The sequence below is a fragment of the Cibotium barometz genome, chromosome 61 (assembly GCF_041138505.1).
Source record: "Cibotium barometz isolate CiBa-2024 chromosome 61, ASM4113850v1, whole genome shotgun sequence".
Lineage (NCBI taxonomy): Eukaryota > Viridiplantae > Streptophyta > Polypodiopsida > Cyatheales > Cibotiaceae > Cibotium > Cibotium barometz.
The window spans coordinates 32,995,479-33,021,616 of record NC_141106.1 but is presented as its reverse complement, the minus strand read 5'-3'; positions in this window follow the sequence as shown (position 1 = coordinate 33,021,616).

Below are 26,138 nucleotides of genomic sequence, written 5' to 3'. Positions count from 1 at the left end.
AGTCTAGGAAAAATAGATCTAATATGCAAGTTGGTGACCAAGCTTTTGTTGCCAATCAGAAAGGCAAAGGTAAAGCTTCTTCGCATGGTGGCTATAAGCCAAAATCAGAATCCTCAGGTAAGGATGGAGAGAAAGAAGGTGATAAGCCTAAAAAGAAGGGTAAGTGTCACTATTGCAGGAAACCAGGGCACTACATACATGAGTGCAAGAAAAGGCTAGAGAAGGAGAAAAAGAAAGAATCGGGCATGGCTGTGGCTGATGCATCTGCACCACCAAGTGCAGAGAAGAAGGAATCTGCAAGTTTTGCTCAAGATGATTGGGCATGGACTATACATTACAGTTATGACCCTTCTGTTCATGATGTATGCATGTCAGTGGTAAGTGTCACTATTGCAGGAAACCAGGGCACTACATACATGAGTGCAAGAAAAGGCTAGAGAAGGAGAAAAAGAAAGAATCGGGCATGGCTGTGTGGCTGATGCATCTGCACCACCAAGTGCAAAGAAGAAGGAATCTGCAAGTTTTGCTCAAGATGATTGGGCATGGACTATACATTACAGTTATGACCCTTCTGTTCATGATGTATGCATGTCAGTGGCAGAATCGGATGCTTGGTACTTTGACAGTGGTGCTAGTAAGCACATTACTTCACAAAAAGGTTTGTTCTCATCTCTGGAATCCATCCCAAGTGTAGGAACTGTCACATGTGCAAATGCTTCCTCATGTCAAAGGAGTTGGTAGAGTTGTGCTCACTGCTGCTGCAAATGGGGGCACATTTACTCTTTCAAAAGTTTTATATGTGCCAGGCATTAAGAAGGACTTGCTGTTTGTTTCAGCCTTAGCCTTGTCAGGCTTGACGGTGAAATTTGTGGATGATAGATGTACAGTTCACGATAGAAATGATGGGTTATTCTATCATTACCTCAGGTACCTTGTTTCTCATGGCTTATATAAGATGGATGTATTTGAGAAGTTGTAGCATGATATACTTGCTCAGTCTCTACGACTAGTGCTATGAGTGATGTAGAATTATGCATAGCATGCATGATTTGGCCATCTGAATTATGGCCGTTTGTTATGTCTTCAAAGGCATGATATGGTATCTGAGTTGCCAACTCTTGAGACCCCTACTAGACATGTATGTGAGGGGTGTATTCTTGGTAAAATGCATGGGGCATCATTTTCAAAGGATGGATCTGTGAGAGCTGTTAAGAAATTATAGCTTATACATAGTGATGTATGTGGTCCTATGAGCACACCATCTATTGGGGGATATCTCTACTTCGTCACTTTTATTGATGATTACTCCAGATATAGCTGGGTGTATCCCATGAAAGCAAAATTCAGAGGTTTTTATGTGCTTTAAGCACTTCGTATCCATGGCTCAAAATGCATGTGAATGTAAAGTTAGCACCCTTCATTCAGATCAAGGGGGGGAGTATATGTCCAAGGAATTTCATGCATATATGGTTGAAAAAGGCATAAGGCATCAATGTACAGTGCCATCATACACACCTCAACAAAACGGTGTGGCTAAGAGGAAGAACAGGTCTCTCATGGGTGGAGATGGCACGATGTATGGTGAAAGCCCAAGATTTACCTCATGGTTTTTGGAGGCAACTATATGCACAAACTATGTATTGAACAAATGCCCTACCAAGGCCTTGCAGTCTAAAACTCCTTATGAAGCTTGGCATGGCAGGAAGCCTTCTGTGGCTCATTTGCGCAAACTATGTATTGAACAAATGCCCTACCAAGGCCTTGCAGTCTAAAACTCCTTATGAAGCTTGGCATGGCAGGAAGCCTTCTATGGCTCATTTGCATGTTTTTGGTTATCTGTCTTATGCTCTTGTGCTTGAGCAACAATGCAGTAAGCTTGATGATAAGGTAGTTAAATGCATATTTGTGGGGTACAGTTCAGAAAGCAAGGGATATAGACTCTACCATCCTGTCTCAAAGCAAATTTTAGTAAGTAGAGATTTTTTTTGGGTCGAAAACTCAGTTCAGCCCATGCTTTCATGCAAAAAACAGCAGAATGTATGCTCATAGGACATGTTTAATTCGCTCCTACCTTTGTTTAATGGAGGGCAGCTATATGTAGAGCAATTGAATGCTCAACCAAGTGCTGAAGTTCAGCCTTTGTAGGTGTAAAATCAGACTTTTGATGAGGCAATTATTGAGGATGTAGTGGATGAGGAGAGAGCAACCATAGAAGAATCTAGGCGAATGCCAAAATGGCTTGTGCAAACATTGAGGGATAGCAAGTTGGTAGCTCCTTTACATAGCAAGTTGGCAGCTCCTTTACATAGCAGAACTCATGCAGGTTCTCATCATGTAGATTATTCTCATGTGGATCATGTTCTCATTTCTACTTTATGTAATGAGGAGGAACCTATTTCCTTTGAGGAAGCACAGGATGATGATCATTGGATGCATGCTATGCAGGATGAGTAAAACTCTATACTCAAGAATGACACCTGGTGTTTGACAGATCTACCTCATGGCAAGAAGGCCATTGGTACTAAGTGGGTTTATAAGTTAAAATGCAAAGCACATGGTAGCATTGATTGCTACAAGCCAGACTTGTTGCAAAGGGGTATGCCCAGTAAAAGGGCATTGATTATGATGAGACCTTTGCACCCACATCTCGTATGACTACCATTAGGTGTCTCATTGCTTTGGCAGTACATCATGAGTGGAATGTACATCAGTTGGACATTAAGACTACATTCTTGAATGGTAATTTACATAAGGAGGTGTATGTATCACAGCCTCCTGGTTTTGATGTGAAAGGGAAAGAGTCTAAAGTATGCAGGTTGAAAAAGGCTCTTTATGGCCTTAAGCAGGCTCCTAGAGCATGGTATGAGAAGATTCATGCATACTTTGCAAATAATTTTTGCAACAGTCCAACAGAGAGTACCCTCTATGTGAAGAGGAGTAAGCACACATTTTTGGTCATCGTTCTATACGTTGATGACATGCTTCTCACGAGACCCAATATAGATGAGATTTCAGCCTTTAAGGCTGATTTGTAGTCATCGTTTGAGATGTCAGATTTGGGACCCTTTGGGGATTCAGTTTATGTAGCGCAATGATGGCATTGTTATGCTGCAGTAGTCCAAATATATACAGATGCTATTAAAGAGGTTAATCTTGAAGATTGTAAACCTATGGCTACACCTATGGAGACAGGTACTTGACTTAGTCTTCAAGATGCAGGAGACTCTTTTGATGCTAGTTTGTATCAGCAGGCTATTGGATCCCTTCTTTATGTATGCAACACGAGGCCAGATACACAGTATGCGGTCTCACAGTTGAGCAAATTTATGCATAGCCCAGGTACGAAGCATTGGCAGGCTCTCAAGCGGGTTTTTCGCTATTTGTAGGGCACTCAATATTTTGGATTGTTTTATCCAAAAGGGGGTGAGTCACAGTTGCATGCTTTTAGTGATTCAGATTGGACTGGATGTTATGACACACGAGTGTCCACTAGTGGGTTTTGCTTTTGCCTTGGTGATTCATGTATATCATGGCTCAGCAGTAAGAAGTAGCCTACAATGGGCCACTTCTAGCTGTGAAGTTAAGTACAGGGTAGCTTGTACAGCTACAGTTGAGTGTGTGTGGCTCAGACGTCTTATGGGCTAATTTGGGTGTTGGACAGTCGTCTAGCACTACCATTTTCACTGACAACCAAAGCACATTAGCAGTTGCAAGGAACCTAGTGTTTCATGCTCGCACTAAGCACATTGAGGTGCATTACCACTATGTCAGGGAAAGCAGCAGAGATCAGCTGATCTATGTGCTTACACATGACAACATGGCAGATTTATTCATGAAGGCTCTTCCTCGTGAAAAGTTCGAAGCTTTTCGTAAAGCTTTGGGGCTTACTGACTTTTTAGGATTGATTGGCCATACCCTATACATGTTCACATTATCACTCCAGGGTGGATTTGTAGCATTATATGGTAGTGATGTGTGTGAACACACTTAGGACCATCGGGGCATTTTTTCCCTCACTATATGAGGTTTTTTCCCCTCTTATCTACTCTTTTTGGGGTGTGTAGTTATCTTTTGTATCTGGCACACATTTGTTCATTCTATTCTAGTGACTTTGTGTGCTCTCAAGATTCTCTATCTTGTGTGTGTGCATTGTTGAAACCTAACCCTAATTCCAACAACATGAAGAGTAGTTGGGTGGTCAACACTTGCATGTCATGTCTACGATCCAAGGTATATTGCAAGATCAATCAAATATATGTCCCATGTGTGTCTATTTCAATCATGGTTTAAACTAAACAATAAGTCTATGTCAATTGTGTAGTTTGTAGGAATTACTAACCATAGCAACGTGAAATGAAAGAAGAAGACACCGAGTCACAATTTTTTTTTTGGGAATGATGAATGAGGTGATGTTGCGTACTGGGCACCCATATGCAAACTTCTTTGGATTCATGGCCGATGAGTCACAGGCCAACTGGAGAGCAGTACGCCATGTGTTTAATGGTGGAGTTAAAAATGTAATGCATGGTCGTGAAAGAACTTGTTTGTTTCATTGGGAGCAGAGCCTACAGAAACACACCATGGGATATGTACAAAAGGACTTTCAAGAGGAACACTTACAATTGTGTGAGTCATGCGAACATCAGCAACAAAAGAAGAAGCTTAAGAGAAGTATACCATGATAAGGAAATGGTGGAACATAGGGGGAAAAGTGAATAAGAGAGATATACATTACATGGAGAGCTAGCTAAGTTGGTGGCACATAAGAATAGCACATTGGGGTGATATGATGGGTGCTGTAAGTAAATTTATGTATTCCTCACTCATATGTATGTTCCATCTATTAAATTTATGTATTCCTCACTCCTATGTATGTTCCATCTATCAAATTTTAATTCTAAGATTTATTTTGTGTATAGGTCTTGGATAGCGCAGATTTATTTTGTGTATAGGTCTTGGATAGCGCAGATATGGTAACCACACCACGCACCAAACTTGCTGAGAGCAAGCATGGGAGTTGGCTTGTTGGAGAAGGTTTTAAGAGCAAGATCAGCTTGTATGATGCTGCTGTTAGTGACTTGGCAAATGCTCTGCTTTCAAAGTGCCAAAATGCAAGGGTATCAAAGTGGAAAACACGGGTGCTGGCCCTAGCTTAGAGAAACTTGTTAAAAAGGCAAAAAGAACCAAATAAATGAGGACAACTGAAGTGATTCGTGCTATGAAAGAAACAATTGCAGGAACGCCAATGTACACTCATCGAAGTCATCTAGAGGGAGAAAGAGAGACTGTCCCAAGACGAAGGAGCCCTAAAACAGTGATTGATATTGAAGTGGATAGCAGTCACCATCCAGAGTATAACTATACAACAAGAGCTCGTGTGGCAAAAAAAGCTAGAAGGCTGATTTATGATACTCCAAATTGTGCTACTAATGAAGATACAATAGCAAACTCTAACACCACAAGTACTAGCATTCTTGTAATGCAGGATGGTCAACTTGTGGTAGAGAGGGAGGTGAATCAAACCTATTGGGCGATTCGAAGAACTCCACTTGGGAGTCGTGTGAAATGTCTTGGGTGGAGGACAGATGGCCGAAAGTGCAATGAGCCAATTGTTGATTCAAGGAAAGCATGTGTGCGAGATGCGATATAGTCTGCATTTCTCTAACACCTTACGCAAACATGCAAGGTGCTCCTTCCAAAGAAGAATTGACACATAGGTCATCCATGAAGACTTCTAGGAATTTTCAGAGATATTCCTCGTAAGCCATACACATTAAGCGTTGGAAGGTTTTGGGGGCATTGGTCAATCCACAGGGTATGAACTTTGTATGCGTACGTATCCCATTCAGTAGCAAAAGCAGTTTTGTGCTAGTCTTTAGGGTCGATCAGCACCTGGTTGTATCCTGAGAATCCATCTAGGAAGCTGTAGGTTTCCTTTCCCGCTACTCTTTCTAACATGTGTTCAATGAATGGTAAAGGATAGTGTTCCCTTATAGTGGCGGCATAGACCTTTTTGAGGTGGACGTACACCCTGACTGTTCCATTTTTCTTGGGCACTATTACAATCGGTGACACCCACAATGTATGTTCAATTTCATAGATGAATCCAGCGTCAATGAGTTTCAATCTCTTCGCGGAACATATTGGAATATTTGGGGTTAATTGGGTAAGCTTGTTGCTTGACTGGCTTAGCTCCATCAACCACGGGAATGGTGTGATGTACCACTTTTGGAGGTACGTCCTTCATGTTCGTGTACTTCCAAGCAAGGCAGTCCTAGAATTCAGTTAGGAGAGTAATGAGCTCTGCTTCTTCTTCCTTTTTAATGTCTTATGCAATGAATACGAGCCTCGAGTCTTTGCCCGGGCATGCCAAGTTTACTTCCTCAACCTTGGTTGGTTAACCTTGGTTGGTGGACTGTCACATGAGGTTCTAGGTTGCCCACTATTAGACCTTTGAGCCAAATCATATTGAACAAAGCGGTATGCCATTTTGAAGGTCTTAAAGTGCTTGGGCACATACTGTGTTTCTTCCGCTTTAGTACTTTCCTCGTCGTCAATTAGCCTTTTTGGCTTCTTTTTCTACGAGTGCTAAGTTTTTGTTATGTGCCTTGTGTGCAGAGCAGCAAAGCTTTTTAGGGACTGGAGTGGGTGCAACCGGTTGTGGGACAGTAGTGTGGACCAAAAGAGAGTTGTTTGTAAACTCTTTTTGCCATACGTTATTGAAATTCTCATGGGCTTCCACAGCTCCCACATATTTTAACCAATGGGTTTCAGAGTTGTCTGGGAAGATGTACCACTCTGGTCCAAGAAATCCTTCAGGCTTGTGAGTTTTATGTGAGCGTGTACTCCTTGATGGCTTAGCTCAAACAACCTGATCCAACTCTTGCGTGGCTATATTGGGTAGATATGTTGAACTAAGCATATATAACGATATAAGCTCTTGCCCATCTGCCGTGGCAAATCTCATACCAGTTTTTCTAGGCAAGATGTCTAGTGTAGCGAGGATATGTATCCAATTCTCAAAGTCTTTTGGCTGTGAGAGTGGTGCACAATCCTCACTCTCCTTTTCATCTTCCAGTGTTTTATGGCATCTCTGGCATAGATGGACTTCAGTAGTTCTTGTAGTTGCAATGACTGAGTCCTCTGCAAACGGTCTGCCACTCATGGGGTGCAATTTCCATGTGTGTAGATTGATCTTGAAGGTGAGATCTTTTCTCTGAATATAGATATGGTCAGTATCCCAGTCATGGATCATCTTGGATTCTCACATAAAGGGTTTGCCAAGGATGCAGTTGTACGAAACTGGCTGACTCCTCCCAAAATTCATCATCACCACAAAGGTGTGGCGGTAGGTGGTTCCCAGCAATGGGTAAGGAGCTAGCCATTGTGAAAAGTGAAAGACGTCAGCTATAGGAGGTAGCAAGCATCTCTCAATAATAACTCAAAGAGGAGACAAAAGCCAAGTTAGCAAAAGAATCACTCATCAATGCACAAAGATTGACTGCTCGCTACTATGATGAAGTGGAAAAACAACTTCGTGAACCCAAAGAAGACTTCATCACACAACTGCAAAAACATCAAGAAGAAGAAAAGAAGGAAATAATGAGAAGTATTGAGAAGCAGAAGGCACTTTCTTCCCAACTAGAAAAGCACAAAAGGAATGCCTTAGGTTCAAAGCACAAGTAGAAGTAAAGAGCAAAGAGCTGGATTCCTCTCAGCTACAACTGGTAGACCTCAATGAAGGAGAGTCCTCCCCAAGAGAACAGGACCAAGGTAAGCTGCTAGATACTATTGCAAACCCTGCAGGGGCCAATTGGCTATAGTAGCATAGTTGCACCTAGAAACCCTGTACAAACCCAATCCTTTTTCACATCAGCTCTTCTTCTGTCCCTCACTAAAAAATAAATTGCTTTTGAATCTATCCTTATACATAAGGATATAGAGTGGATGGTCCAAAGGATTAGTAATGGACTTTGGACACAATGCACCTACATTAGTAATGGCCATTTTCCACAATGACGTGGAACTAGAAAATGCTAAAGACATCTTTGTGGTTCTAATTCATCCTATAGTACTTAACTTCAGAGCATGGGTGAGAGTCCTGATGCATTCTCGGGAATTCATAGAAGATGAAGAGATAATCCCCTTAGGTTTACCATAAAATCTCTCATTTGATTATCCTTGTCTCAGGGATTATATATCTAATAGCATAACTTAGATGACCACATATGGGCTCTATGAGGCAAGGGATTGCTATGATTGTCTAAAGATTAGAAACATCAAGTCTTACCAGCCTTTGGGGATATGGAAGTTATACCTTCTATTGTGCACCCATTTAGAAAATCTAGAAGCACAGGGTTCAAGGGAATTTGATGTTATTCACCTCAACTACGCCATATTGAAGGAGGAGAAAGAAACAGAGTTAGAAGAAGGTATTCATGATTACTTCCAGGATAAGCATGAAAACCCATATGTGAATGAGGATAAGAGGAAGCAACTAAATAAATTAACCTATCCTTATAACATGTCTATCTTCTCTACCTCTCTTGGCCAAAGCACATCCAAAAGTCAACCAAGCAGTGAAGACAAGCCTACAGATCAAAAAGAAGTGGATACACCTCAAGAAGATGTATAGTACCACCGGCTCAATACTTAGCAAATGAAAGGAAAAGATGGACACATAATGCTCAATGGGGGTAGTTTATGAATTGGAGCAGTTGTTTTGGAGAGTGAAGGTCAGTCTAGAATCAGCTTAAGAAGCACATGCTATTAATGTGGAATCTGTAGCAATTATTGTGGCCCTAATTTAGAATTGTGAGACACAAACCAAAAAGGTGGTAAAACTGAAATACATATTCTCACCAACATGGAGCAATAGATGCTAGGCACTTGTGCTATCTTTTATTAGAAAAGGAAACACTAGGAAAGTAGGAAGTAAGTGGTTGTTAAGGAGGTACAAAACTTGGAATACACTATGGAAAGAATCAAACAAGAAAGACCTTGCATTATCTGGGATATTGGCTTGACAGACAATTACTTTCTATAGTCAGCACCAGTGGCACCCAAGAACGTATACACAACAGTGAAAATGATACTAAGCTGCTTCAATGTGTCAATAGTCACCTTGCAGTTGCATTTTTTAAACCTCACATAAGAAAATATGCAGACTTTCATGTCATATCTGTCACAATATGCAGTGCCCACTCTAGTCTTTGGTTTGTTCTGTGGCGATTACAGGGTGAAGGATGTCAGAGATTATTTGCTCTTGCCTATGCATCCATTTGTCCTTAATTTTAGAGCATGTGCGGCCAAGAACATTATGTTTACACAGGTATGGAATGAGAGTGATTCACCATTAGAATTGTGAGCTCCTCCTGAACTATACAATTTTTGAAGTCGCTCAGCATGGATTGAAGACAGTGTGCAGTGGTTAGAAGTGTTTGGTGTGCAAGAAGTGAGGGTTGTCTACCAACACTTGCTAGGTAGGAGGAATAACTCTTTTTACCATCCCTTGGGATTTGCCAAACTGCTCTACAACATACACAACTATTTAAAGAATATGCTTTCAAATGATGTAGATATAAGAGTCTATGTCGATTTGGTCAATTGTCCACAAGTAAACTCATAAGAAATCCAGGAGTTGCAAAATAAATATCATGACCTCTGCAAAAATGAACCTATCCTTTCTTTATAGATTCAAATCACTTAGAAGATGTAACTCTTTCACAATGTACAAGTGGCTTAGAAATTATGCCTTATTTGCCACCAAGAGGAGAGAAACATTAGGATTATAACTTTCCAGAGACTGATTGATGGTGGGAGGAAGAAGCATTTATGGAAGAGGAGAAAACAGATGATCCCAATACTTCTGCAGGGGTGCCAGTTGAACAATGCAGGTACAGAGTGTTTAAGGACATTCCCATGGCAACTGACAGTATTAAGCAGATATTTGCAGGAGAGGATGTCTTTGAGTTGCTACCAAAAAATGACTACTTGTTGGAAGTGATCAAAGAAGGGAATCCATAGTTACAGCCCCAACTATTTTTTCAAGCATTAATGTAGGTAACCACTTTTGACCCTACTTGTCCTTATGATCCTTCTCTTGGAGTACATACTTCCACAACCAGAATGATTGAAAAAAGGCCATACTTTGCTTATCCACCCATGGGTAATATGAAAGAACACATAGAAAAGCATAGATGGAAGGCTATAGATTTATGGGTGCCCATAGCCAATCAAACATAGTTCAAGAACCCTCATCTAGCTGACCTATTGGATGTGCAAATAGTGGCATTTCTTATAGAGCATGCATTTGATAGACGGAAGAAAGATCATCTAATAGAAGAAAGGGGTGGATATGCTTTACCGCCAAAGTACAGTGAAAACAATCAGGGATGGGAGGGTGAATAACCCAAATGGCGGCAACAATACTTATAGGTAGAACAATATGCCTATACTTACTTCCACTCCCCAAGAAGATTAAGGGTTGATTCATGTTATATGCCATATTCTAGACGATGGAAAAGGAAGGAATTCATAGATAAGAGTGACATGAATCCTCACTGTATCTTTAATTATCCAAAGTTCAAACCCTCTACTACCTTCACAATGATCCAGGAAATGCGCCAACATTTGAAGGTCTGCTATTATGCATGGAGGCAAATTCCAAATCTGGCTTTTGTGGCTACCATCAGGTTCATATAGTTATTAATCACTCTCATAGATGTGCCTGACAAGGGTACAAGATGGGGAGCTCAAGAGTTACTTTATGATCTAAATATAGGGCCTAACTTAGATCAAGCAGCTTTCTACTTCCATTGTCTCAGATTTTTTCCTGGACATATGTTGTGTGATTCGGAGACTATGGTGGATACAGAATTCTGGCCCCCTTACAAGGCATTCAGAAGAACACAATGTTCCCTAGAGCTACGACAACTACATTGGCAAGTATCTGCCACTATAAAACTGAATGCAGAATACTCATGTATAAATTGTAACTCTATAAGTCAAAGTCACCTTCTATTTTGTGGGACAGAGGGCATAGTCCTTTTCTTATTTATTTAAAAAAACACATAAAAATCTATTATCACTAATGTTCTTCCCAACCATTAGCATAGTCCTGCTTGATAAGGGTCGCTTGAGATTTTTCAATCAAAGGCATAGTCCAGTCAAGCACTGGCACGTTGTATATATGCACTCACTTTCACTACCATTTTATTACTATTATTTATTTATTTAAGAGAGAGAGAGAGAGAGAGAGAGAGAGAGAGAGAGAGAGAGAGAGAGATTCCTTTGAAGCCTTGCCGGCACCTTCAAGTACATCTTTGGATAGGGGGCCCTTGGCGGTGGTAACACTGGCCAAGGTACTACTACCTAATCACTTAAAGAACCCATCAATATGCTTTACTTGCACAACATTCCATTTTCTTTTTGTGACGCATATAGGTGCTTGCATTTTTCAAGCACATGCATTAGGCACTCTTTGTTAGTTTCTACCTATGCATATGCATTGCACTTGACATGTAAAACCTCATTAGCAAAAGCCACTCCACATATTTATCATTCCCTTGGAAGCTAACATTTACAAGCAACCAATCTAGTTGCATCAAGGTTCGTGATGTGCTTCATCAACACGTGGACAAACTTTCAAGTCAAACTCCATGTCCACAGATTCTTCTACAACAATGACACATAACCATCCCCTCGACTTGCACTTAATTGCATAGGTCCGAGGACGGCGGACCTACATTAGGCAAGGGGAGATGTTAACCCCATTTATGGTGACAATTAACTGGGCAGACAACTTCAATGGGCCCCAGCAGATTTTCTTCAAAGCATTTGGAGACATTACAAGTGATTGGCATCAAAGGTTTTATTAGTTTGGATCACTTTGTAATTTTGTCCGCCTGAGTGGGTTTTTGCACTTAATGCATAACTTATGAATTTTTCGCTCTAATGAGCTACACACAATGTAAACAAGGGATGACCAAGCTTAGTGTAATGCCGACATTGAGTTCACATGTGTACTATTAGTCTAGCACACACTAGATGATAGATTTACTCAATGGCCGCCCATAGGTGCCCAAGCACTTAATAAGTTTGTATAAAGGATAACTCATCTAATGAGAATGGACACTTCCCTTGTGTGAGAATAGATAGCTCTTGCTTATTCTTCTTTCCTCTATCTCTTGTGCGTGAGTGAGAGAGTGAGTGTGAGCCTGAGGGCTTTCTTCTCCGTCTCCATAGCTTCTTGCTATGAGAGGGAGTTGTCTTTGGTCTATCTATATCAACATTTTTGGTGACAAGAAATGGAAGCTACCATTCGAGCTAGCTACTACAAATAGTAGTTGGAAGGCCTCCCTTGGGAAGTTGAATACGGGTACAACCTTAAGCCCCATGACATATAATCGGTGAGTCTAAACCTAAAACTTGATCTATGGGAGTGTGTGGGTACAATGCATTTCTATTTGATTTCTTTGGCATTTAGCATTTGGGGTTAACACACATCATTAGAGTAGCATTTGGGGTCAACACACATCATTAGAGTAGTCCACATTTTTAAGGCAAGAGTTGAATCCATGGGACTAGCACTTGCTAAGGTTTTAAGAATTTAAGATCCATTTTCAAGGCATCAAAGCTTGGCTTCTTCATTAGATCCCTTCAATTAGAACTTAACTTCTTGACATATTGTTAATAGTGTTCTTTTAGGGCAAGGGCTGAATCCATGGGACTAGCACTTGCTAAGGTTTTAAGAATTCCAAGATCCATTTTCAAGGCATCAAAGCTTGGCTTCTTCATTAGATCCCTCCAATTAGAACTTAACTTGTTGACATATTGTCAATAGTGTTCTTTGTCCTTGAGGCTAGGTGGGCCCCTTGTTCTAATATTTATTGGCATTTTTAGATCTTTTAGGGGGGTTTCTCTACTTTCAAGGAACTCTCTGAGGACTTTCTTGTATTCTTCTGACACTTCCTCATTCTCTTCAATCCTTGTCTACCGGTCTCGAGACATAGCTTGCCTTGAAGCTAACTAGCACTAAAGCCTCTAAGTGGTATGACTTTATCTTCCTCAGAAGACATTTCTTATCCTATCATCACTCTGTGGTTTTTGGATGATACAACCCCTTTTAGTTCTGAGACTACAAAAGATATGGTTCTGATAGGAACGATGTCATTTTTACCTTCATCACATGACTAGGTTCCTGTGACACATATTCACATTATACCCAAGACATGCATTCAATTTTCCTCCTTGTTAGGGTCCGGCAGTGAAGCGATGGAAGTTTCCTCATCTTGCTTGTAACTTTTACAACTATGCTCATTCACATGACACATGTTTATGATCTTTGAACATGCTATTGTATTAGACCAGGCATCTTGGTCACATCTTTGTTCTTTAGGTTCAACTTGATAGTACTATCATCTTGTTGGAGGTAGACGTCATCTCTTTCCCGATCGTGGATCCCCAATTATGGATTAACATAATTTGGCACATGAATGGGGCCATCATGATAGTCACAAGGATAGAGAGGATTTCTCTCAAGGCTCCTGTTTCTTACTTAATCTGTGGCATTATGGTTGGGCAACCAAGTAAAGACCTTGTGTATATATACTTCTTTTGATAGTGTGAATGGGGCAATCAATCATTTTCTCAAATGCAAAGATTTCTTCTTCTTGCTTGGTAGCTTGAATGAAGGAGTGATTGAGCTAGAGTGGAGAGGATAGTGGTGGAATGGGGCAATCAATCATTTCCTCAAATGCAAAGCTTTCTTCTTCTTTTATTGTCTTACATCTTGCTTGATTGTGTGATTTCTTAGAGTGCGATTGAGTGTGTATGCTTGGGAGATGCTTGGTAGCTTGATTGAAGGAGTGATTGAGCCTCAATTTTTCTATAATCATACTATAAACAGTGAGAAGGCATGTTTCGTCAAGCTTTTCAAGCTCGAACAGCCGACAACATCATAGGACATTGCTTGTGAGTTTTTCTTTCACGACAATTCGCAAACTCGAGACCAAGAACTCCATTGGCATAATCGCTTCAGTACCATAGGTCATATTGAAGAGTATCGCATTAGTAGCAGCCTTGTAGGATGTTCGCGATAGGCCTAGAGTGCTGCTAGAAGCTTTTGTTCCCAATCGCTTGCGGTGGTAGGCTTCTACCGTTTTGGTGAGAATGGCACATAGAACTTTATTGGTGCTTTCTCCTTGGCCATTAGCTTGGGGGTAATATGTGGAAGATTTCTTGTGAGTGACAAGGAATTCTTATAAGAGGAATTGGATTACCTCATTAATAAAGTGTGTGCCATTGTCGCTCACACTCTCAAGGGGGGCATCCAAAGCGAGTGATTACTAACTCATATAGTGTTGAGATATCGAGCTCGTCTAGTGAGGCGGTGGACAATGATGACCCGCCTGGGGGATAGGCCCCACACTTACACCACTGGCATGGTTGGTGAGATCATGGGTGATATGTGGCCAGTGGGATAACAGGCTATGTGACAGCCATTCTAGAGACTGGCATAGTTATAGCACCAGCTCATTTAGTTGGGTTCACACTATAGAGAACCCTAGTACTAAGGGCTGAGCTGTAAGCAAGAGAAGCACAAGAAGCAGTACGAGGGTAAGAGCTTCATCTACTCTTCCCTATTTGTGTTGGCGACTACACCCTTGTCAGGAGCTCTACGGGAGGCACCGACAAAAGCGATCTCTGATTGAGGAGCTTTCTTCACAGGAGTAAAGCTATAGGACAACTATATTGTCCTATTGGACACTGTCCTATTGGACACTGTCCTATTGGACAGTGTCCTATTGGACAGATTTTTCGGGCCGAAAATGCATTTCGAGCGCATTAGGACCTCCATTTTTCAGAAAGCAGGCGATTTCGAGCATTGCGGGTACGTCATCGATTCTATGCAGAACTCTGTTTTAAGAACTGCAAGAAGAGAGATTGGTTGTGCAGACATTGTGTGTGTTGTAAGGAGGTCAACAGTTGCCATTAGGTGTATGTATACACATTGAGATCATTGGTTGTGACCATTTTAGTGTACTACAGTACCGCCTGCAGAAAATATAGCAGTTTGTGCAGGACAAACCAGAGTGCTGTTTCTGGTAAATTTGTGTGTCTGGCAAGATGTCAAATGATGGCATAAACCAGATTGTTGCTGAGAAGTTTGATAAGAACAACTTCCATGCTTGGAGGTTCAGGTTGACAAATTTCCTTATGGGAAAGGGTTACTGGGACTACATAGAAGGTGAGCATAAAGAGGCACCGGAGATACCGGAGATCAATCCGACTGCTGCACATGTGAAAGAGTTCAAGGATTAGAACCAAGGAGCCAGAAAAGTTATGTATTGGCTCTCTATCAGTATACAGGAGACCATGATTGGGCACATACAGGATGCCAAGTCCTCCAAGGAGGCATGGGACACCTTGGTAAAACTCTATGAAACGAATACCAAGGCACGAAAGATACAGTTGAAGAATGAACTTCATACTGTGGAGAAAAAGAGTGTCTGTGAGAATGACTATGCATTGAAGATCAAGGGTATTGTGGAATCCCTTGCATCTATTGGTGTTTCAGTAGAGATGATTGATGATAAGGTGGAAGTCTGTCTACGTGGTCTCGGGCCACAATACAAGGTGTTCAAGACGTCTATTTTCAGACTCGGAAAAACATTCCCAATTTCATAGATTTGGTGTCTATGTTGATTATAAGAGAAGAGCTTGGGTGAAGACCAACAGCCTTCACAAAACAAAAACAGTTCTCAGAGCAACAGGCCTTCTACACAAGTTCAGGAAGAGGACGAGGTAGAGGAGGCTGTGGTGGACACGGTCAAGGAGGTAATCAGAATTATGGCCAGCAGCACAGCCACAACAACAGTCCCAGAATTCACAACAACAACACACAGGTGGAAGAGACCAATTTAGAGGCAGGGGGAGTCAAAGAGGTCGTGGAAATTAGCAAAGGCAGTATAATGATACACGTGGATGCTTTTATTGTGGTAAGCCTGGACATGTGCAGGCAGATTGTTATAAGAAGCAGGCTGACATGCAAAATGGAAAATTGCAGCAAAACAACTATGCATCCTCGAGCAAAAAGAATGAGGATAATGAAAGGTTGTTTGTTATGCAGCATGTCGTTAATGCCATGTCTGAAAATGTTGAAGCAGCACATAAAGATGATGTATGGTACGTTGATTCAGGTGCTTCGAACCACATGACAAGTCATAGGGAGTGGTTCAAGGAGATGAAAAACCTTGAAAGACCAGGTTTGTGGAAACAGGGGATGACACTGCTCATCCAATTTTCCATGTTGGAGATGTTCCATTGTCTATGCATAATGGCAAAGTGAAGTACCTTGCAGATGTACTTCATGTTCTGAACACAACAAAGAATCTGGTTTCAGTTGGCCAAATGTTTGAGCAGGGTGTGCAGGTTCGATTTAACCCTGATGGTTGTTATGTTGAAGACTTTAAAGACAAGTGCAGGTTGGTTGCAAAAGGCAAACAGAGTGGGACAGAATGTTTACATTGAATGTAAACATGCCTAAAGTGAGTGCTGCGATGTTTGCAAATGGTTCAGGAATTGTTGCAGACACAGGCATTTGGCATAAAAGAATTGGACATGTGAATGTGCAGAGAATGAAGTCTATGCAGACTAAAGGAATTGTGACAGGGCTGCCAAAGTTTAAAGCTGAAGGTATGCAGGAAATATGTGAAGCATGCCAATTTGGAAAGCAAACAAAGCATATATTTCCACGTGACAGAAATGTGAGTAGAAATGCACTAGATGTTGTGCATTCAGATGTATGGGGTTCTACGAAGACTATGTCTATGGGAGGCTGCACGTATTATATGTGACATTTATTGATGACCACACAAGGAAAGTGTGGGTATACTTCATGAAGGAGAAGAGTGAGATATTCACTCATTTTCAGAATTTCAGAGTTATGGTTGAAAAGCAAATAGGGAAACATGTAAAGTGCCTAAGGTCAGATGGAGGGGGAGAGTTCTCTGAATTTTTGAAGAAGAATGGTATTCAGAGATAGTTTCCATGCAGATGTACGCCTCCAATGAGTTCTCTGAATTTTTGAAGAAGAATGGTATTCAAAGATAGTTTACATGCAGATATACTCCGCAGCAAAATGGAGTTGCTGAGCAGAAAAACAAGCACATTGCTGAGATTGCGCGAGCATTGATGGGAGAGAAGACTATGCTGCATAGCTATTGGGCTAAGGCTATTTTTACATCAGTTTACATCATGAACAGGACTCCAACTGTAGCCTTACATGATGTAACTCCAGAGGAGAAGTTTACTGGTAGAAAACCTAATTTGTCTCATCTCAAAGTCTTTGGATGCATTGCATATGTGCATGTGCCAGATGAGCTGAGAACTCAGTTGGATCCAAAAGCTGAAAAATGTGTGTTTATTAGGTATTCCCTTGAGCAAAAAAGATACAGGTGTTATAACCCTGCTACATGTGAGTTGAGGGTAAGCAGGGATGTTGTTTTTTATGAGATGAGCAGCTGGTATGCTGCTAAAAAAGAAGCTGTTGAGGCTTATGTGAGTCATAAATGTGGTTACATAGAATGCAACCACATAGAATGCAAGTCAGCAATCACAGTCTTTGGGGCTTATGTGAGTGGAAATGTGGTTGCATAGAATGCAAGTCAGCAATCACAGTCTTTGAGTGGACCAGGAGAGTCCTCATCTAGTGGTTTAGTTGATAGACCACGGAGTGGCAGGCTGCGTCATAATACCAATCCTCCTGCAAATGTGATTAGTACATCACAAAAAGGCAAAGAGAAAGTGATTGAGCCCCTTAGTATGCCTGACATTTTTGCAGGGCATTCTCATGTTGATGGAGAGTCTAATGGCTCAGAGATGAGCCTTGATGAGGATCTTGGGATACCAGCTATGAGAACACCTGGTGTAAAGAAGGCTATGGAAGCCATGAATGCAAAGCTGCGAAGATCTGGGAGAGTGAAGAATCCTGTGCAGAGGTATACCTATGATGGTTATGTGTAGCACATCACACTATGCATACATGGCAAAAGTTGTACAGGTTGTAGAGCCCACATGCATTGATGAGGCTGTTGGAAATGTGTGTTGGGAGAAAGCAATGGTGGATGAGGAGATGGGGGTTGGTGAGTCAATTTATGCAGGTTTCTCAAAAGTCGCATTTGGATGCATTGAGACGCATACTGAGGTATGTGAGGTCTACTTTGCATTGTGGACTATTTTATGAAACTGGGACAGATATATGTATACATGGGTACACAGATGCTAATTGGGCTGGTAGTATCTCAGATAGAAGATCTACTAGTGGCTTCATGTTTTCTTTGGGGAGTGCTGCTGTGACTTGGAGCAGCAAGAAGCAGCCTACGGTTGCTCTATCCAGTACAAAGGCTGAGTACAGAGGTGCTGCTATGGCAGCATGTGAGGTAGCTTGGTTGAGAAAGCTACTTGCAGACTTGGGTCTATCATTGGATAGACAAGTTGTCATTTTCTGTGACATTAGCAGTATACAGTTGGCCAGGAACCCAATTTTTCATGCTCGTACAAAGCATATAGAGGTCCACTACCATTTTGTCAGAGAGAAGATTTTGGCAGGAGATGTTAACCTTGTTTATGTCAGCACACAGGATCAGGTCGCTGACATCTTCACCAAAGAATTGGGTACAGAGAAGCTCCACAGATTCAGGGCTTCGCTTAGTGTACATGAGATGGAGTTGAGCTCGAGGGGGAGTGTTGAGATATCGAGCTCGTCTAGTGAGGCGGTGGACACTGATGGCCCGCCTGCTGGGGGGATAGGCCGCACACTTACACCACTTGCATGGTTGGTGAGATCATGGGTGATATGTGGCTAGTGGGATGACAGGCTGTGTGATAGCCATTCTAGAGACTGGCATAGTTATAGTGCCAACTCATTTAGTTGGGTTCACACTATAGAGAACCCTAGTATGTATTTGGTTGAGTACCTTTTTATATTGTGTGTACTTGTATTTTTGTATATGGAGTGTTGAGTGTTGTGAAGAAGAAGAAGAAGATTTTCAGCCTCTCACCTTGTGTGTTCTCTTTTAGGGTGTTGTGAGTGTGTGTGTGCTTGCAAGAGCTCAAGCTCTCTTCTCCCCCTGCATCTTTTCATATAGGAATTTTGCAGTAGATCGCACATCAGCTTTATGGGTAGCCCTTGCTTATAATGTATCGATCTTGAGTGTATCTAGCCCCCGCATGACTAATGGGTCCAATGAAATCAATGCCCCATTTTTCAAATGGTTGCAAGGACATAATGGGGTTCAGGGACATACTATCCTTAAGGCGGGGAATCGCCGCTCATTGGCATTCATCGCACCCCTTGACATATTTCGCTACGTCGGCCATTAAGGTGGGCCACCATAGCTTTGTTGTGAAGACTTTGTGTGCAATGATATTTGCTCCAAAGTGACCCCCAACACAGGCGGAGGGAGCTTGTTCTAAAAGGAAGACATATTCATCTTCTCAGACACAAAGTCTCATAATTTTATCTTTCCCCTACTTGTAGAGTTGGCCCTGCAATCAATTGGTAGAGGGGGCTACCTCTTTAATGAGGCACTGTGCATGGTCCTTGTTGAGGAGGGAGTCAATTGGTAGGCCATTGGTGGCTAGAAAGTGTGCAACCTCCTCTCCCCATTCCAAAATTAAGCACAATTGGAACAAGGCAGCGTCTGGTAAATCGTCATCTACTCTCACCAGTGGCTCGCCGTTGGGGATGTGTGACATATGGTCCACCAAGACATGTCGTGAGCCCTTCCGCACACTATGATGGTGAAGTCAAACTCAATCAAGATCAGCAACCATCTAGTGATTCTTCTTGTTGTGCAAGGTTTGTTTACCAGATATAGAAGAGCTTGATGGTCTACAAAGAAGATAAATTTAGTCGCCAGAAGATAATGGCAAAACTTCTTGACCGTGTAAACCATAGCTAGCCCTTCCCTCTTAGTTGAGGTATAATTTTGTTCTGCCTCATTTAGTTAGCGGGGCTGGCAAAGCTAATGGGGAAATCCATCTTATGTTCACGGGGTTGGGCCAACACACACCCAACAACAAAGGCGGAGGCGTTGATGTGGACATGAAAGATGATGTCCCAGTTGGGGGACCTCAAAATAGGAGCACTTGCCAAGGCTTTCTTTAGGGTGGTATAAGCCTATTGGCATTCCTCTGTCCACTCAAAGAGGATCAGGAGTCCGTAAAGGCGGAGAGCTATATCGGCATACATGAAAATGAAACGCCGATAATAGTCAACATGTCCCATGAAGCGCTGGACTCCCTTAAAATTGGTTGGTGGTGGGGGCAGCTCAAGGATGAGTCGCACCTTGCTATCATCAGTGGAGATTCCTTGCCTGGAGGCAATGTGTCCTAGGATTGTTCGTATACACTCAATGCCCACCTCTCAGCACGTATCTCACTTTGATATATAATGCACATTTGTTAGGCTCCCATTATGAGGAGTAGCCATGGTACATATGTCTTTAGTGGGAACCCCGACTTAGACGCCGATGGGTTCATTCTTGTGACCATTGATGATGGTTAGGAGATGGTCAAGGGTGCAAGCATTAGCTGGGGTCCGCGGGGGCTAGCAATCCCCCTGGCGGGGATTCGGGGGTGGGATCCCCCGAGGTGATGGTATAAGGAATATTTCCTCGGATACTAGCTCCATCTCATTAGTGGTGGGCGGTGGTCGGTGGGCCGCGTTCTTAATACGCGGGCGATGACCGTGTCTATGCAATGTAACTGCCCTCGTTGTATACACATCTACCACACCGCCTAACAGTACTATATATGGAAATGGTTGCTATGAGCTAAGGTATCCAATGCTTTTGTTAGTATCCACCCCCTTCTACACTTCGTACATACTCCATCCAAAGTCTGTCTAGATCGCCATCTAAGCTCTACTTGAGAGCGCACGGGTGGATAGCACCATCACTTGTACCTCTTTGGTATAATCAGAATTTTAAATTCTCTCCATTGTGTATCTATTGCATTGTCTATTGTGCTTTTTCTTGCTCTCTTTTCGTTGTGCCATATTCTTATAAGGATAACTCCATACCTAACCCAAAACTGGCATTTGAGAGGGTTCAATGAAATATAGTACATCATGCATCTTTCTAGCACCTTCCGTAAACATTCAAGGTGTGCTTTCCACGTGGAATTGACACAGAGGTCATCCATAAAGACCTCGAGGAATTTTTGAAGATACTTCTTGTAGGCCGTGCACATCAGACGTTGGAAGGTGCCGGGGGCATTGGTCAGTCCAAAAGTTTTGAGAGCTCTCTATTATATACCTAAGCCTCTTCGGTAGGTTGCACGTTTGGAGACCGAGGGGCATGGCTCTAGGTAAGCTGTTGGAGGCTCATCTTCTATCTGAGCTTGGCAGTTCCTAACAAATTCTTGGACTTCCAAGAGCCTTTCCTTTTCCTCGATAGGATTAGGGTATTCGGCTCTAGCTTTCTAGGGAGCTGGTTAGGGTCAATTGGCTCCGTGGCACAGGTGGCTTTCTGCTGACGGTAGCAAATGTTCCTCTTTTGATGAAGAGGTTGATGCATGGGTGGTTGTGCCATCTTCCAAACCACTTTTAATAACTACCCGGCTATCCCCTTTGCTGATTTTAGTGGTTTTCTTTCGCAAGCATCTAGTTGCGCATGCTTGTTTTGGGACATTCTTTGAAGATAAAACCTTTGCGTGTCCTTGGTTTCGCAAGGTCGATGCCTCTACTATAGCGTGAGCTGCAGCAGCTGTCTGTTTTGCAATCTGGTGACTACATTGAGAGGGACTATATGGATGAATCCGTCTCTTACACTCAGCAAGTTAATGTTGGTGCTCGGATTAGCTTCACGAGCTTTTCCTATTGCCCTTGTTCTCAGCGGGGAAAATCCTTATACATGTGGTCTATAGCCTACACCCAACGCACAAAGGAGTTAATGCGGAAGCGCCTACGAAGGTACTTGCCATCCCTTTTTTGATTAGACACTCAGCTACTCGGTGAGGTCTTGCGCAATGGTAACATTGCATGGGTGGTCGTTTAGCCATAGTATTCATGTCCCGTCCCCATGGAGTTAGGGCAGCTAAGTATACAGGGAACATTTGGTCGCCCTATATCACATAGTGGCTTAAAATCTGGGAGGGTGAACTGTTTGGCTCTAGAGACTCATAAGTGGGTCCTTTAGTGACTTCCCTCTTCTCCCCTTCTTCGAAAATTTCCATCAGGGTTAGTTGAGAAACAAGTGTGACTCGTGTGGTAATGGGGGGTTGAGGTGGGAGTACTGCGGGTGGTAAGGGCATCTCTGGTACCCTAAGGATTCCTCTTTTGGCCACTTCCTGGCTTGGTTGAGGTGCATTGGGAATTGCAGGTGCTGGTAAGGCCAGCAGTTACCTTGGGTTTGCTGGCAGGGCATTGCTTTAGGTAGGGCTTGGTCTTGAGCAACCCTTTGCTGATAGCAGTTTGTGATCTCATGATTGCCCAATCTTTGGCAATATGTGTAGTACAAGGTGGTGGGATGGGGTTGCAGATGTGCACACTCCGTGCTAGTATGGTTATCTCAACAAATGGGGCACCATAATACTAGCTCCCTCTTAGGGCAGAGATGGGGTTGACCAACCCGATCCCAGCCTTGGCCGGTTCTCCAGTGTTGTGTCATTTGCTGCATTACTGCAGTAGCCAGATGTTCGACCTGTTGTCCGAAGGTGGATTCCTTACTTTTTCCCTCAGATCTAGTGTTGGTGGTTTTGAGTAAGGCTTCTGATGTACCCTCGTGGAGTTCTTGGGAACATGTTCCCTTGAAGTTATCCTCGAAGTCCATAGCACTCTTGCAACATAGTGCTCGAAGGAGGTATGGGCCAAGGTATACAAAGAATTATGTAGGAGCATGTCATCTAGGCCTTCTAGAAATTTCCCAATTAGCCTTTCGTTAGAGAACTTGTCTCTAGCACTACAACGGGAGTGGAGATATCTTACCCTATTGATGTAATCCTGGATGGTTTCACCATCCTTTTATTTGACATTGTGTAGCTGCTCAATAGGACTCCATCTGATTATTCCTTGATGGGAATATCCAACCTTAAAGGCCTTTTTCAAGGCTTTGAAGGTGGCCTTATCTTCTATCTTCAAAGACCTAAACCATTGGTCGGCTTTGCCTTCTAGGGTGAGACCAAAGGCACTCACCTTGACTTGGTCATCCACTGGTCGAAGGCTTCACAGATCTGATTAAACATCTCCACGTTTGGTATAGAGTCTCAAGTCCCATTGAACTTAGTGATAAATTTAGAGATGTTAGCGGGTTTGTTACGTTCTTATCTGGGTCCTTGTATAGGTTGAGCTAGTGCTTGGGTCATGATGCCAGCGACTACCCCCCTCCCTATTTCCATGGCTATCCTTAACATTTCAGCGGTTAGCCTTACCATGGTTGGAGTGGGTGCTAGGGGCATGATGTCAGCAGCTACTCCCTCCCTATTTCCATGGCTATCCTTAACATTTCAGGGGTTAGCCTGCCATGGCTAGAGCGGGTGCTCGTTGGGGAACAATAGGTAGAGGAGCTGGGCCAGGTGGATAGTAGAACATCAGGGGTCCTTGTCTCATGGGAGGATTGGGTCGTGCCTCATATGGCCCCATATGGTACCTTGGATATGCTCCTCGAGGTGGGTATTATTGGTACATTGGTGCCCTAGGGTGATATGACGGGGTCAGGTAAGCCCTTTCTCTCTGATAGGACGTCTCAGGCCCTTGGAGAGCTAGTTCTTGTCCTAGGTTTAGTATTGGTCTCTGGGCTTGGCATGAATCGGCCACCCCTGAGGCAGGTATGGCCCTCTAGACCAGTGGATGAGTCTGGGCTTTGTTATTCTCACTCTCTAGGATCTAGAGGTAACATGGGCTCTCTTTCCAGTTGGTTTTCTATACCTCTCTTCTTGGGGGATGTGGCTCGTCTAACTGTTCATTTCCCAAGATAAAATTTTGGAGCCTCGAAGCAAGGCTTCTTTGTGAATGGGTAGGGGAGGTAGGATCTTGCTCCAGGACAGGTGATATGTCCATGCACTGAGCCTTTAGTCCTCCTCTCTCTAGGTCAGGCGCGTAACTTGTCCTCTGCTCTGCTGGGATGATCTTCACTCTCACTGGTGCTGTCAAAGACTAGCACTGTTTGGTTTCAAGCTGTGTTGGCTGATGGGTCTGACCTTATGAGAGTGAGGGAGCGTCATGAGAGTTTAAATCGTTGAATAGAGGGTTGTTTTGCACCAATTTTCTCGAGCGTAGGTGCATGAATGTGTGGTATAGCAATGCTCGACCTCCCTGTGAACAGTTTGTTTTTCTTTCTCCCCCCCCCCTTTTTTTGGGAATGGTGCAACTGTATGCTTTCAAGATGGTACGAGTGTACACTTTGTTGAGTACACGAACGTACGCTTCAGAAGAAATGAGCATGGTAGAGATAACACAGGCATATGCTTCCTGAAAGACATGGACGTGGCTACAAGAAGGAATGGACGTGCGCTTATGAAAGATGATGGAATAAGCGTACGCTCTAGAAGGTATGGCCGTGGCAAAGTTGACACAAGCAGAGCAGAGCAGATGGTATTGGCGTGGTTGAGAAGATGGTAAGGGCGTGGCAAAGTTGACATGGGCATATGCTTGCTGTGACACAGAAGAAGGAACGAGCATGACAGAGCAACAGGAGGTACGGGCGTGGCAAAGTTGCCACAGGCGTAGCTTCAGGGAAGGAACGGACGTACTCTCAAGATGGTACGAGCGTATGATTTAGATAGTATGACTGTACACTAGAGTTCACATAGATTTTTACTAGTGTAGGTGCTGACAACCACCTACTAAGATTTGCTGCTGACAATGCAGCTGTACTCCTTGTTTAATGCTCTTTATGTTCAATTAATCCAAATTATTCCCTTTTAAATTCCATCTGCCAAATTCAATGCTGGAGATATCAAAAGATTTGCTCTGGAGAAAGGTACGGGCGTGTCAAAGTTGCAAGAGCCGTGGCACTGAGAAGGGTACGGTCGCACGCTTCTTAGAAACCCTTCTAGAGTGAAAATTCCACCTACTCTCCTCCTCAAATTTCTACTAACTCATGTGCTTCCCAAATGTTTTTTTTAAGCTTTTATTTTTGTAAGAAGCTAGAGCTAGTCCCTAGCTACCTAATGATACCTAGAATACCTAATAAAACCTAATTAATTGAGACTAATTAGATGATTAAACTATTTGTGCTAACTTAACAAATGTTGAAGAAATTGCATGACTCTCGAGAGCAAAATCAAGCACCTACTTGTGTCTCCTGCATCCGATGAAGACTTTGACACTCCAATGCTCCATTAATCTCCATAGTTCCGTAAACAAAATGAAGGACCCTAAGCCAAATGTTTATCCCGAACAGTAGCACCAAAGATGTTAACCTAAACATACTACCTTGCGAGAGAGAGAGAGAGAGAGAGAGAGAGAGAGAGAGAAGGGAATGAAACCATGAAGGGTAGATTCGGAGAATAACATTTAGCCAACCCTAATTATGGTTAACTCCCCTATGTGAGGCCACTAGGGACTCACTCCACCACCACATGTGGCACCCAAGTGGAGATCCACAGGCTCGGTAATGAGCAAAGAAGAAGGGAGCTATGGTGGAAAGCTCTACCTCCTCCACTCAATGCCAATGTGCATGCAAGAGAGATCTTGAGAGAAAGACAAGAAAAGGGAGAGGAGAAGAGAAGCTAGATTAACACCATCCCCTCCATGCATACACAACAATCCAAGCAAGCATTCATAACACAACATTCACAACACAAGCATGCAACCATATGCGAGAGAGAGAGAGAGAGAGAGAGAGACTCCATTGAGACAAATGGGATTGTCCTTTTTCATATTCCATAAAATGACTTATATACATGCCCTCACTTTTTACAATGGCCAACCACCCATTTACAATTGGAGAAAAAACCTACTCAAAACATGTTTAGCCCCATTAGACAAGTGTTACACAAATAGACAAGACCTTCATCAAGTTATTTTTACCGTTCATTGTTCATGAACAAAGATAGACCTTCTTTGCATTTACTTCAAAAGGAGTGCCCATGGATTTACACTTGGACATACCAAATGCTTTCAACAATTC